This window comes from Chionomys nivalis, chromosome 26 (genome assembly GCF_950005125.1).
Source record: "Chionomys nivalis chromosome 26, mChiNiv1.1, whole genome shotgun sequence".
Taxonomy (NCBI): Eukaryota; Metazoa; Chordata; class Mammalia; order Rodentia; family Cricetidae; genus Chionomys; species Chionomys nivalis.
The window spans coordinates 22,763,556-22,777,120 of NC_080111.1; the positions used below are offsets into that span (position 1 = coordinate 22,763,556).

General features: G+C 36.5%; 1 protein-coding gene and 1 pseudogene across 3 annotated transcripts in view; both read right to left on the reverse strand.

The window, feature by feature from the left end:
- The window catches only part of Pclo (piccolo presynaptic cytomatrix protein), a 298,837-nt gene that overhangs the window by 213,454 nt on the left and 71,818 nt on the right, over positions 1-13,565 (reverse strand). The window lies entirely within an intron of this gene.
- Positions 5,468-6,016, reverse strand: LOC130866722 (calcineurin B homologous protein 3-like; annotated as a pseudogene).

Consider the following 13,565-nt stretch of genomic DNA (forward strand, 5'->3'; position numbering starts at 1 on the left):
AAAAAGTGATGACCTTTCATTATATTTAGAACTAAGAGGCCAAAGAATGTATTCTGGCCTTAAGATACCAGTAATGCTATTCCACAGACTGAGCTCTCAATGCTACCTCCCATTGTGTGTGTTGGTGGGCATTCTATGATTCTCCTTCATAGCACTTACTTAGATCAGGTTTTGAAAGATGTGCATTTCCAAAGCCCAAAATTCTAATTATTTACCAGGAATAAAGGGTCAGATAAACAGTCAGTGGGTCTTCACAATAGCAAATGTGAATTTCTAATAAACAAGAAAACTAATTGTGGACATATTGGAGAAACCTCTGGAAGATCGGTACTGCTTTATTCCTATTTTGATTTTCTACAATAAAGAAATATGTTAGGTACAAACAGAAATATAGTAAAAGAAACTGCTTTCCTTCTACAAATTAAAATTCAGGCCAGATACGTAGATTGTTCTATATGTTAGCAGTCTAGGGACAGAAGTAGCTCAGGTCTTATGTGAGAAGACACCTAACTCCTGACGTGCAGGGAAGTCTGTATTGTGTAAACAGAGACAGTCCAACAAAGTGGCTCATATGTAGGGAATTAAAAACCAGGGTTTGCTTAATTTTTATAATTCTAATTATTTTCTTTTCCAAAGTTTTGGAACTCTTAAATCAGATCCATTAACTTATCAATTAAAAATATAGGGTTGGGAGCTTATAACTCAGACTGAATCTCGGAATGGCCTCGGAACAACAGTAAGTGTTGTTTGAAATCATGTTGTTCTATACAGACGCCTTGCTCTTGTGTTTCATTTTTTGAAAGTTAACTTCAAAGGAAACAACATCTTATGCCAATTTTCTGCTATTAATGGAAAGTAAAGCATACTTTGAACTATTATAATAGTACAGAGAGACACAATTTCTCAAAAAGTATTATTCTTTGAGGATAAAATCTGTAAACAAATCTAGCATACTTCTCTAACATGTACCCAGACAACAGTATAGCACTGATCTATGGGCCAAATGAGAACTCTGTTAACTTAATGTGCAATTTAAATGCCATGTAATAATAGTGATCAACTTAACATGAAGAGAAGCATCAATATAAATGCTAATATTACCAAATATCTAATAGGTCAGGTTTTGTACTAATAATGTTACATGGATCAATTGATTTATTCCTCAACACATCTACCCATGTCATATGAACTAAGAAATGGGTGGGAGGAGTTTTACTGTATACCCAAATTCACACCATCAGCAAGCGATGCTAACAATTGAACCCTCTTATTCTGACCCACAGCTCCCCATTTTAACAACCACACATTATTTTCTAGAGGCTTGCAGGGACCCATTTACTCATTGCACAATGAGAATAATGAAGTCAGCAATATAAAAGAAGCCTTACCAAATGAGAACAATCCCAGCACTCATTTGAGTAAAATTACTATTTTCTCCTAAAGAAACGACAGCTTCCCTTCCTGCTAACCTTAATAGGAATAGAAAGCCATCATGGATTAAAGCATATAAAAGTACATTTATTCTTGCTTAAAGGGCAATCGAGTTTTATAAGTCATGGCATGAATGAGAAAATGTCTCTTAATACTACATACTACACTGATTGATATAGAGCATGTGTGTATATATAGATATTACATATCTATATAGTTTGAACATAAATTTCAATGGAAATGATATAGAAGGCTTGAGTTTGGCCAGTCCAGTGCCTGTAACACAAACACCTGTGCTTGGATCCTCAGTACCCACTGGAAAGTGAGGCATACCCCTGCAGCCCCAACACTGTAAGTAGAGACAGGCAGCACTCCAAAACTCCTTGACCAGCCAGGAGAGCTAATGAATGAGCTCTGACTTTAGTGAAGGGTCATGTCTAAATAAATAAAGTGGAGAGCAATAGACACACTAATGTCTACCTCCAAGGGCACACATACATGTGTACATACACACTCACATATATATGTAAATATACAAACATACACACATACACTATAAACATACACAAACAAGAAAGAAAGGAAGGAAGACACAAAAGAATGAACAAAGGAAGAGCATGACCAATAATGGAAAAGTTGATTAATGTATATGTATCACTACAAAACTCCAAGCTTTAAAATATTAACCTATAAGAATCGTAAGAATAGAAATCATGAGAAAATCTCATTTTTATACTGATAGCAGTGTCCATCGGTTCATTATTTTTAAGTGAAACGAAAGAAAGGTAGGCATACCAGCTAGGCTCCCACAAAGGATGCTCACCTTCCTAGACCTGGATGGAGGCGGGGAGGAACTTGGACTGCCCACAGGGCAGGGAACCCTGACTGCTCTTTGGACTGGAGAGGGAGGGGGGAAAGGAGTGGGGCATGGGGAGTAGGGGGAGGGGGAGGGAAAAGGGAGGCGGGGAGGAGGCGGAAATTTTTAATTAAAAAAAAATTTATAAAAAAAAAGAAGTGTTCCTAAAAAAAAAAAACTTTTCAAATAAAAAAAATTAAAAAAAATAAAGGCAGGCATAAAGGACAGTAATGTTGGGAATGTATCTAGTCTTACTTATATACAGTACAGACAGAATCTAGAATGATGGATCTGGAGTAAATCGAAAATCAACTTCATGATCAGGAAGGGAATATCGAGGCACGCAAAAACAGTGTAATGATGGAAATCATAAAGACAGGTCAGGAGCAAGCCAAAGAAGGTGCGTGGGGGAGGGGTCACAATTTAGGTTTCCAAATTAAATGGAAAACAGAAAAGGCAGAGCAATGAGACCATAGAATAATATGATATGGATAAAGGAACTCTGAAGTCTTTCCAGTTGTATGCCATGTTGTAATAGGAGCGGCAGGGTTGCGTCCCCGGCACCCAGCCGCCCACATGGCTAGCTTATGCCCCGAAATAATTACACGGAAACTGTATTCTTTTGAACACTGCCTAGCCCATTAGTTCCAGCCTCTTATTGGCTATCTCTTACATATTGATCTAACCCATTTCTAATATTCTGTGTAGCACCATGAGCTGGCTTACCAGGAAAGATCTTAACCTGCGTCTGTCTGGAGTGGGAGAATCATGGCGACTCCTGACTCGGCTTCTTTCTCCCAGCATTCTCTCTGTTTACTCCACCCACCTAAGGGTTGGCCTATAAATGGGTCAAGGCAGTTTTCTTTATTAGTTAACCAATGAAAGCAACAGATAAAATACAAGAACCACCCCCATCAATGCCATGTCCAGGGCTGGACGTGATGAAGGTATAAAAGATGTGGGGGTTTGGGCATTCCAGAAAGTAAAAGTTGTCATATTTACCAAAGCTTTTAGAGAGGGACACTATTCATTTTCTGTGCACTAAATCATATTGATGAGGAAAATCCTCCAACAATACACCTCCCTTATAAATTTTTGAAGTATCAGACATATTGGTAAGGACAGCAGAAAACAAATAACATCTGAAAACCCCAAGACCAATCTTGATTGCCTAAGAGCCTTCATTAATACAAGGAGCCAGATAGGAGTCCACTGGAAGCTCTACTCCTGATACGCGATGCTGATGAATCTCTCCTGAGTTTCCCACATACTTCCGTGGTGGAATGGGAACGCTGCTCCTGTTTGGCTCTGGCATGATGCTGAGGATGCTGTTTTGAGACTGCCATTAAGCTCCATATAATCACCACTTGCTCTGCCAGCAATGCCGCCCAACCTTGATGCCCAGGCCTGATTGTTCTCTGCTGCAGCTTCCAGACACAAGCTTGAAAGCTGCCGCAGCTTGCTGCCTCTCTGCGTCCAGATCAGGGATTCTTTCAGTTCAATGTCATCTTTATTCTCTGCCACAGTGTTCTCCCTGTTCTCACGTTATTCATCCACCCACTACGTTGTGGGGGCACAACTTTTGAGATGAGAAATGACCGAAGGATCAAATCTTTTAATAATACTCAAGCAATGAATTGTTCTAAGCGTGTGGCGATGAGGGGATTCCAGGGAGGGAGCTGAGGCATGGCTGGCTACGGACAGGCCTAAACCACTCCCCTACTCTCATAACTCCTTCGGTCAGTGTAGCTATGTTCGGCCCCATGTGAAATATCATTTTAAAATTAATCCTACATAGTTTTTTGTGGGCAATGCTATACACTGAGGAACATTTTGATTTTCATGACTGCTTTCAATCAGAAATTGCTGATAAAGAAAATTTGGTACACATACCAGTGCGTCTAAACTTCAACTGTCCAAAGATATATTTTCACAAACCATTTCCTATTCCCAAAGAAATTATTTGGTACACAAATATAGAAGAATTGATAGCATATTTGTATCTATTATCAAATGCAAAAAACCCTACCAAAAATTAATATTCTAAAGTAACAAAAAATCTTTACATCAGACTTTGTGGAAATCAGATGCCCAGCAACCACACCACTGAGTTCTTTGCATACAGTTTTAGAAGCTTGGCATCCATGTGTTGTCTGAGCTGCATTGTCCCTTATAATTCAAGCTTTTTCACACTAAGGATGTTGGTTAACTAACTCCTCAAGTTAACCAGACAAGGAACATTCAGCACTCATTCTTGCCTGGTTACATTTATTTTCTTGCTGAAAAAAATTGTCTTTTGTGGTTAATTTTTGAATTGTATTATTTCAGATGAGTCCTCAAATAGAAAGCCATATGCCATAGGACTTAAAGCTAAGTAATTTTTGCTCAGAATTCCAGTGTAACCATATGGGTGATCTCTTGTACGTACGATTCATTTTGAATGTGTAAGAAATGATTTATCCCAATCCTATGTTCGAGGACACATGGTATCTTGAATCTAAGACCAAGTATTTTAAACATTTTGGGTACTTAAGATTTGACATTGAAGAAAATATGAAAGACTTTTCATGGCCTTATTTACATCATCAGAACCAAAATATCGGTTGGTGATGAAGTTTCAGGTGGCACAGATCAATGGTTACCAAGAAGTATATCTCAGGACATGTCAAATAAGAACATTTATTCATGAGGTTCATATGACAACTTTGGATTACTGTCTCAACAAAACCCTCAAAAGCCACAATTATATCTATGAGTATATCCAGTTGCATTACATGATTCCAGAAAGTCTGTCCCTGTAAAAATCAATGCTTACATTCATTAATTCACCAAGGTATGGGTAAAGCACAAATATTCTGAAATATAACAGTCGATGTCTCTCTAGAAAAAAGGTAACTGGTACTCAAATCGATAGTAAAAGTTCAAGAAAGTGCTGTGGGAACTCCTTCAGTCAAAAGCCTTTAAGATACCAGCCCACTTGGGCGTGGTCTCTTATACTATAAATGCAGTAAAGCATAAGCTCGCTCTCTCCTCTCGAATCTGGCTCTCGCTTCCCATTAGGTCACAGACACCCCGTAGCTGCTGCAGAAGACTGTCAGGTTCAGGGGCAGTTTCTCCCATGGTGGGGGTGGTGGGCGGGGTAGTCCGCAGGTTACTGGCATAAGGCCATGGCTTCTAGGTTCAGGAAAGTGACTCGCATCTTGATCTCAAAGATGGCTGGCCCTCCTCCAGCTGCTTGTCTGAAGCCCTCGCCTCCTCCTTCAAGGTGGGTGTGCGAAGGCATTGGCAACGGAGCGCACCCACGCATGCTCCAACTGTGGATTTGCAGACAGCGGGTTCTCCCCACCCTATAGTACTCTTGCAACATGATGAGCCCATCAAAGTCCTCGTCCTGCAAGTAGAAAAGGAAGCACATCTTCTCTCATGGTACAGCTCTGCCTCCTCCTTGTTGAAGTGTGAGCGCAGCAGCTTGAAGTAGGCGATGATGGTCATGAAGTCCTCGAAGCTAATCTCTGCCAAGCCGCTGGTCCTCTTGCCTAGGTTCCGATAGTCAAAGAAGGCATGGATGACCCTGAGGCGAATTAGGTTGAACTCCAAGTCCCCGATGATGTCGAAGTTCGTTCTCTGCCAAATGGTGGGCTGGTTTCTGCTCAGGAGCCATAACCTCCAGTGCAGCTATTTGATCCAGTCACAGTTAAAGTCGCTCTGATTCTGGAACCCCACCTGCATAGATCACAGTCCTCTGCAGGAACGGGGAACAGGAATCAAATCTAGCAGCTGGAAGCTACAGCCTGAAGCCAACCCAGGCTTTACAGCTGCATTTTTATAGTATAAGAGACAATGCCCAATGGGCTGGTGTCTTAAAGGCTATTGGCTGAAGGAGCTCCCATAGCAAGGGAGGATCAATTATACCTTGACAAAAGTTCTGTGTTAAAGAAGATAAATATCAGGGTTATTTCATCTCATTTCATTACAGAATCTCTAAGTTGAATTTTTATAATAGCTGAGAGTATGTATAACTATGAAATAAAAGCAAAACATCTTGGTCAGTATTAAATAGAAGCATCCTCTTGTCCAAGCCATTAACAACACCCATCTGTTGAAGTATACATTAGATTTAACGGCATCCTACCTCATTAGCACTTGCATTAAGTTCAGTTTTCACTACTCTGAGTTTTAGCCATTATTCTTGTTCAAGCTCAAATTTGCATTTTATGGTAGTACACATTTCTTTTCTTCACCAAAAGGAATCTGGGGATGCTTGTGTTAGGATGCCTGCCACACAGTTCCTGTCCTGTTCCTTACCCTGGCACTGTTTTAAAAAGCATATTTCATAATGGGGGCTTTCAAACACTAAATTTTTGGCCTAAAATTACTAACAATTATTTAAAAACTTTTGTGCATATAATGGTGGGCTTGATATTTCTAAATTCCTAGTAGAAGCTAATGGTTGAATCATGTTAGAATGACATTTACTAGATTCTGTCTTAACTGCTCTCTGTGTATTTTGTAATTTGAATCTGTAACAAACTGTTTGAACTCTTGTTGTTGTTCTTCAGAGGAAAATTAAATAAAATATGTGAAGAATTTTTCCAAAGTTACAGTCAGATATCTGACTCCAAAGCAACTTTATTATAAACAGTTGAATACTTTTCCTTACCTTTCCCTTTCTCTTTCCCTCCCTCCCTCCCTCCCTCCCTCCCTCCCTCCCTCCCTCCCTCCCTCCCTCCCTCCCCCCTCCTTCCTTCCTTCCTTCCTTCCTTCCTTCCTTCCTTCCTTCCTTCCTTCCTTCCTTCCTTCCTTTCTTATTTTGAGACAGTTTCTCTCTTTGTAGCCCTGGCTGTCCTGGAACTCAATCAGTAGAAAAGGTTGGCCTCAAACTCAGAGATAACACAAATAATACCATTAAGAGTTTTCCTTTGATATATTATGTAGTTTATAAAAAAAGGGCAAAGATAAAGACAATTTATCTTTAAGAAGAGTCTATCAAGTGATTTTAAAATGAGAATGTTTTCATTTACTCAGATCATTTTCAATGAATCAAAATCATATTTTTCACTATAGACATTGAAACTGAGTTAAAATTGATGTTAAACAATGGTCTCTAGAGACTTTCTAAAACCATATGCCTCTTCAAACCTCAGCATGCCTTTCTAAACCTAGCAGTTTCTTAGCCCTTTTAGAAACATGCATTCTGTAAGTCTTTATACTAGTTCATACTAGAATACCTAAGTATCATTAAAGTCTTGTAATTTATTCCTCCTTTTGTGCAACTGATTCAGGTTTAAGGGTACATAATTAAGAGATTTACTTCTGAAAGATTCATGGAAAAATGTTTACATTTTGATCAGTGTTATCTATCCTCCTCTTGCTAAAAAAAGGAAAAAAGCGAACAAGCAATAAAAAGAAATATACAACAAAAATACGAAGAAACTAAAAATCTTTCAAATCTTCTGTTAAGCAGATAACTAGAAAGTGTCTGTGGAACATTGTTCCTTAGTAGGTAACCAGAGGTCTGTCCTCAATTCTAATATATATATAATACACATATATATAGCTATACATATAGAATAATAAATATTATTCATTCATCACAGTTAATTTCAAGATTTTCTAGAGCTCTGTTCTATTATTTAGTTATAATATCTTGACAAAAAAGCAATCTGAAAGTATACCACTTTTAAACTCTTTTAAATGTCGACATTCAAGTACATGAAAGAATTTAAACACTTTTGATATTCTTCTTACTAAAACAGAACTGTGTTCCACACACAGAAAACCTTACTTACGGAAGCTGATCTACGGAGTGTAACAAGGAATCGGCACGTGCTCTCATGCTGAAGAGCCTGACTACGTTTCGGAATTATTGTCAACTCTCTGGCCTACTGCTGCTTTGCTGACATCCGTTCTGCTTCCCAGGCTGGGTAATTGAAACGAGTTCAGGGAAGAAGAAAGGGCTGGTTCCTCGACAGTAACAATAAAATTCAGTTGCAAGAAGGTCACCATAATTCCAGAATTCTCTACAGATTTCCTCTCTACCAACCTTCTCATTCTATCCCGGACTGCTTCTTGCTTCTGCTATTGTTGAAATTTCAAAGTAATTTTGATATTTAAAAAAAAAATAGTATTTTCGGACTGGAACCAGCTCCTGCCAGACTTATAATAAATATAAAATTGACAACAGCTGATGACATCAGCTACACATGAAGCTGTTTGAGAAATATAAATGTTCTCTTATTAATAATGCCCATTGGACCTAGATAAAGAGCCAGCCAAATTAAAAGACCTTGAGAAACTCTCCCTGTGTTTTCTCTTATGAGCAGATTGCTGTTATCCTGCAATCTAAGCACAGATTAGCGAACTTTCCCCCAAAAATAGATTATTATTTTCCATAGAAAGTCAAATATGGAATATTTTAAAGGAAGATTTACCTGAAAGAGATGGTATCAAATCACAAAATACACACGAGAAAAGCACATAAGTTACATAAATTTAGCAATGTCAGCAATCCTTTAAAAAAAAAACTTAATAGGAAAGAACAAGCTCATCTCAGCAACTGATGGAGGGCAAGACAGAAAAGACAGGCAGGGCAATGGGGTCAGGCCGTACCTCCAAGCAGTCTGTGCCAAGCCTTTCCAGCAATGAGAAAACAAGAAGAAAAAGAGGCCCTGCCCTATGCAAAAGCTCTTGAGGCTGCCTAATAATGGCTATGAGGAGAAATTAATCATTAATTTCCTAAATATAACTATATAAATGGAAACTGAGCCTATTATTGTCATCCTACAATCACCAAACATACATTATTAAAACATCAAAATAATGACTTTGAGCCAAGAGATCTGTTAGACACCAAAAGCACTCAAGGCTTACTTTAAAGGAGTTATCTTCAAAGAGAACTTTAGCTTGATACTATTGAGCCATCTCTTACTTAGTCCTAAAATAGCCTATGTCAACCTTAGCTGCCCTGATTATTGAACAGAAATTGTGAAGACACACTAAGAAAAAAATAATGAATGACAAATGAGGGTGTGCTTTTAAAAAATTATGTAACATAAATCAGGTCAAATAACTGATTCAAAATATACTTTTTGTATTGTTCTTATTAATATTAACACACCCATATTGTAGAATGTGACATTTTATAAGTTAGTAACAGAAAATAAAGAAACAAGCCTATAAACACAGCCAACTTAAAACCAGTTAAATGATTAAAATAGTATTATGTAGATGAATTATGTCTAGATAAAGCGATTTTTGTAGAACATTTTCATCAGAATTCTCTGAACTCAGGTCAAGTAGACACAGCAAAGTTTATAACAAATATGTTGTGACTTACATACCAATCCAAATTATTTTTTATTAGTATTTGACGTAATGTTAGCAATGGAGTGCATTACGATGAGGAACACCATGGAAATAGGATGGCACATTAAAAGTTGTTTTCTATTTTACAGTTTTTAAACGTCATAAGAATACCAACAGCTGCTATAACATTGCTACTGCAAACCCATCGCCCATTCTAACTCAGAATGAATATAAAAACTGCAGTGTGACATAACAAATAAGAAATTATTTTTATTATTTCTGAATCAGGTCATCCAAAATAAAAATAGGAGTGGTGATGAATAGAAGCTCGTATTTTCTCTTCCTGCCATTCAACGGGCAGAAATAGCTCTGGTAGAGCCACAGAGGAAGGTTGAGGAGACATTTAATGAAACTCCTTTTCAGCACTTCCTTCCATTTCAAGTTTTAAACTTTTCTCTAAAAGTGGACCTGCTTGGGTATAAAACACCTGGCTGTTTCAGAAAGAACTGTGATTAGAATCTGACTTAAAGTCAGTGTTTATCCACATTTTCTGTTGGTGTCGTGACTTCTCTCAACAGAAACATATTCTGCTTAGAGTGCATATGGGTTAACAAGATGTGACGGCAAAGAGGACACTGTTTATGCTAAAGAACATAGCAGTTATTATATATCCCTAAATTACATTACTACACAGACGGATCAAAACTGTCAAGCAAAAAAACTAACTTTTAAATTTATTTTACTAGGTAATTTTAATGTTATCTCTGGCTTCTTACTAAATTTTTCATTCATTTTATATTTATGTCAGTGAATCTAACCATTAATAAAAATAAAACAAATGCTAGCCAGATTATTTTGAATATTTTCCTGGATATGATTAGAATTATATATTAATTAATAATGAATTATTTTCATTATGTTGATTTTCACTCTCATTATTTAAAACAGTAATGTTACAAAAAGGAAGAGCACTGATAAATTTCCAATATTTTCCAATTTCCAAAAGTTTTGCAATTTTTTAATTCTTGAATTAAATCAAAACTACACATATATGTATACACACTCAGACACACAAACACAAACAAGTGCATGCTCACACATGAATACATAACCTTGAACTACACTTTCAGGATTCATAAAAAGTCAATTTTCTCAAATTACTCTAATGGACAATATAGATTTTAAAATTAATGGGAGAAAATTAGCATGTACCTCATACAGGAAATCAGCACTGCATTCACCAAGGAGAATTTAATAACTGAGCGTAGACAGTTGACCTGGTGACTTCAATAGACTTTCTTCTCATTTAGCCATCATGCCTCACACTCCAAATGAAAACAGAAAATGCCCACTCCACACTCATAGATGGGAAAATACGTTTAAACCTGATGCATTTATATTCAATATTATGTAAACCACTCTTTTACAAAAGAACTACCTACATTATGATATAATTTTAAAATATTGTTTATATAAAATTATTTGTGGTATTGTTTCTCATATAGTTATTGAAAGTTCAAAACTCCAAAGAGTTGAACATACATGGATAATGTAATCAGCCATAGTTTGATTAAAATATGAATGTTTCTTTTTCATTTTTAAGCTAGGAAGATAATCATAAACTTATTCTTTATGTTGAGCAAGTGCTTCTTTGAATTTAATTAAACTCATCAAGCCAAATTTATTTTAAATACCACAAACGGCCTAGAATGATGTTCTTGTTGAGTATATTCTGACTGTAATAAACATAGTAAACATTTGATATTAAGATTTTGAAATTATTAATTATATGTTTAACCATGAAACAGGATTTTGTTGGGGAATATTATTTTAAGGGGTGTGACTTTTGTTTACACTGCATTTGTTTAACTCTATGAAGCTGTGTTTCTGTGCCTGTCTAAAGCACCTGATGGTCTAATAAAGAGATGAATGGCCAATAGCAAGGCAGGAGCAAGGCTAGGCGGGACTAGCAGGCAGAGAGCACAAAGTGAAAAAGAAGAACAAGGAGCAAGAGAAGAAGGAGAAGAGGACATCAGAGGCCAGCAACCCAGCCACCCAGCCGCTAGTCATGGAGTAAGAAGGAAAGAAAGATATACAGAAATAGAGAAAGACAAAAGCCCAGAGGCAAAAAATGGTCAGGATAATTTAAATTAACAAAGGTTGGCAAGAAAGAAGCCGAGCTAAGGCCATAAATTTATTCCTAAGAATAAACCTCCCTGTGTGATTTATTTAAGAGCTGGGAGGTGGGTTGCCTCAAAAAAGTCAAAAGGGCAAAACATCACATAATAGGATTTAAAAAGTAATGGCTTCTGTTCAAATATGAAAAAGACAGAAAGAATTGAAAAAAGATGGTAATTAGTTTGGTACAGTAATTTTTATGGATTTTCTCCAAAAATTGTATTCTATGTCTTATACTGTTATTTAAATATATGTGTATATAATTAATTAAAAATGTTATGAACAATGAAACAATTCTAGTCAGTAAGGCAATGGATACTTAAAGTATTTGAAAGGAAAGTTATACCACTCTCAATTAAAATCATTTTTTTAATCTTCAAAATATCATTTATTTTTATATTTGTCATATAGAAAACATTTATGGAAATTATTTCGCTTCATGCCAAAGGAGAAGTTAAATGGGTAGATGTAAATGAAAAAATATAGTCATATGAAGATTTCATTTTTTTAAGTTAACTGTAGACTTAAGGAAATAGCCACATGTTTGGAAACAGGGGGAAAGAACCTAGTAAGATATCCAAGCGAAACAGGTATGAGAATGTGGGAAGTAGGAAGAATTCTCTGAGATACTGGTTTTTGAGCCACAGAGTATTTAAAACTATAGTATTTTAAAACTGCTAAGAATGACCAAATTCACCAAAGAACAGAATATCTAAAAACAATGTCCAAAAAATTGATGCAGTCTATGTATTATAATAGGCGCTCATAAATCACTGGGAGAAAGCTGTCCATTAGAAATAAACACTGAGGTAGTTAACTCTGCAAGCCACTTGAGAACTCCATCTTTCATTCTATACACAAACTAAACCTCAAATGATTGATATCATCAGTTCTGAAATATGCTAGCAGAAAAAAATAAACGTTTCTACTATACTATGTTAAAAATAACTTCAATAGGCAACACTGTGATATTTAAGTTATTACATTTACAACTAAATAATAAAATATTATTTAATTACAGTAATGTTTAAGCGCATTATTGATATGAAATGCAGTTTCACATTTTAAAACTAAAATATGACTCTGGCTCTATTAAACACTATGCAGAGATCAGAGACAAATATCATTATCTGTAGGTGGGAACTTGCTGTGGGATTCCCCTCTGCATGCTCCGCATAGCACTGGTTAATAAAGAACCTGCTTTGGGCCTATTGCAGTGCAGAATAGAGCAAGGTGGGAGTTCCAAGCAGATAGAAGAGGTTAGAGTAGGTGGAGCCAATAAGAACAATGAGAAGCCGTGTAGCCACCACAGGAGACAGACGCTGGACACTGGACGAAATGTTAATGGTAAGTCACAACCATGTGGCAATGCACAGATTAATAGAAATGTGTTAATTTAAGATATAAGAGTTATCTAGAAATATGCTAGAGTCATTGGCTAATCAGCACTGCAATCTTTACAGTTTCCATGTGGTTATTTCGGGTCTGGGCAAGTGGGAAACTAACAAGCAGTCTCTGCCTACAGGAACTTTTAGCTTCTTGAATATTTGAAGATTTGTATTTACAACAAATTCAAAACTAGATATTATCCAGTTACAGTCTTGATTATTACATAGTGTATTCAAAATAAATCTAGGCAAATTTTCTTTAATCTTTGTTAACTCTTACTCCTCTGCTCCCATTAACTCCCTAGTTGATAAAGATAAATTCCATATACTCATGAATAAATATAATCACTTTTGTAGCAGCCAGATTCATCATTATAAACAGATGGAAGATGTTATCTATTTTTCAG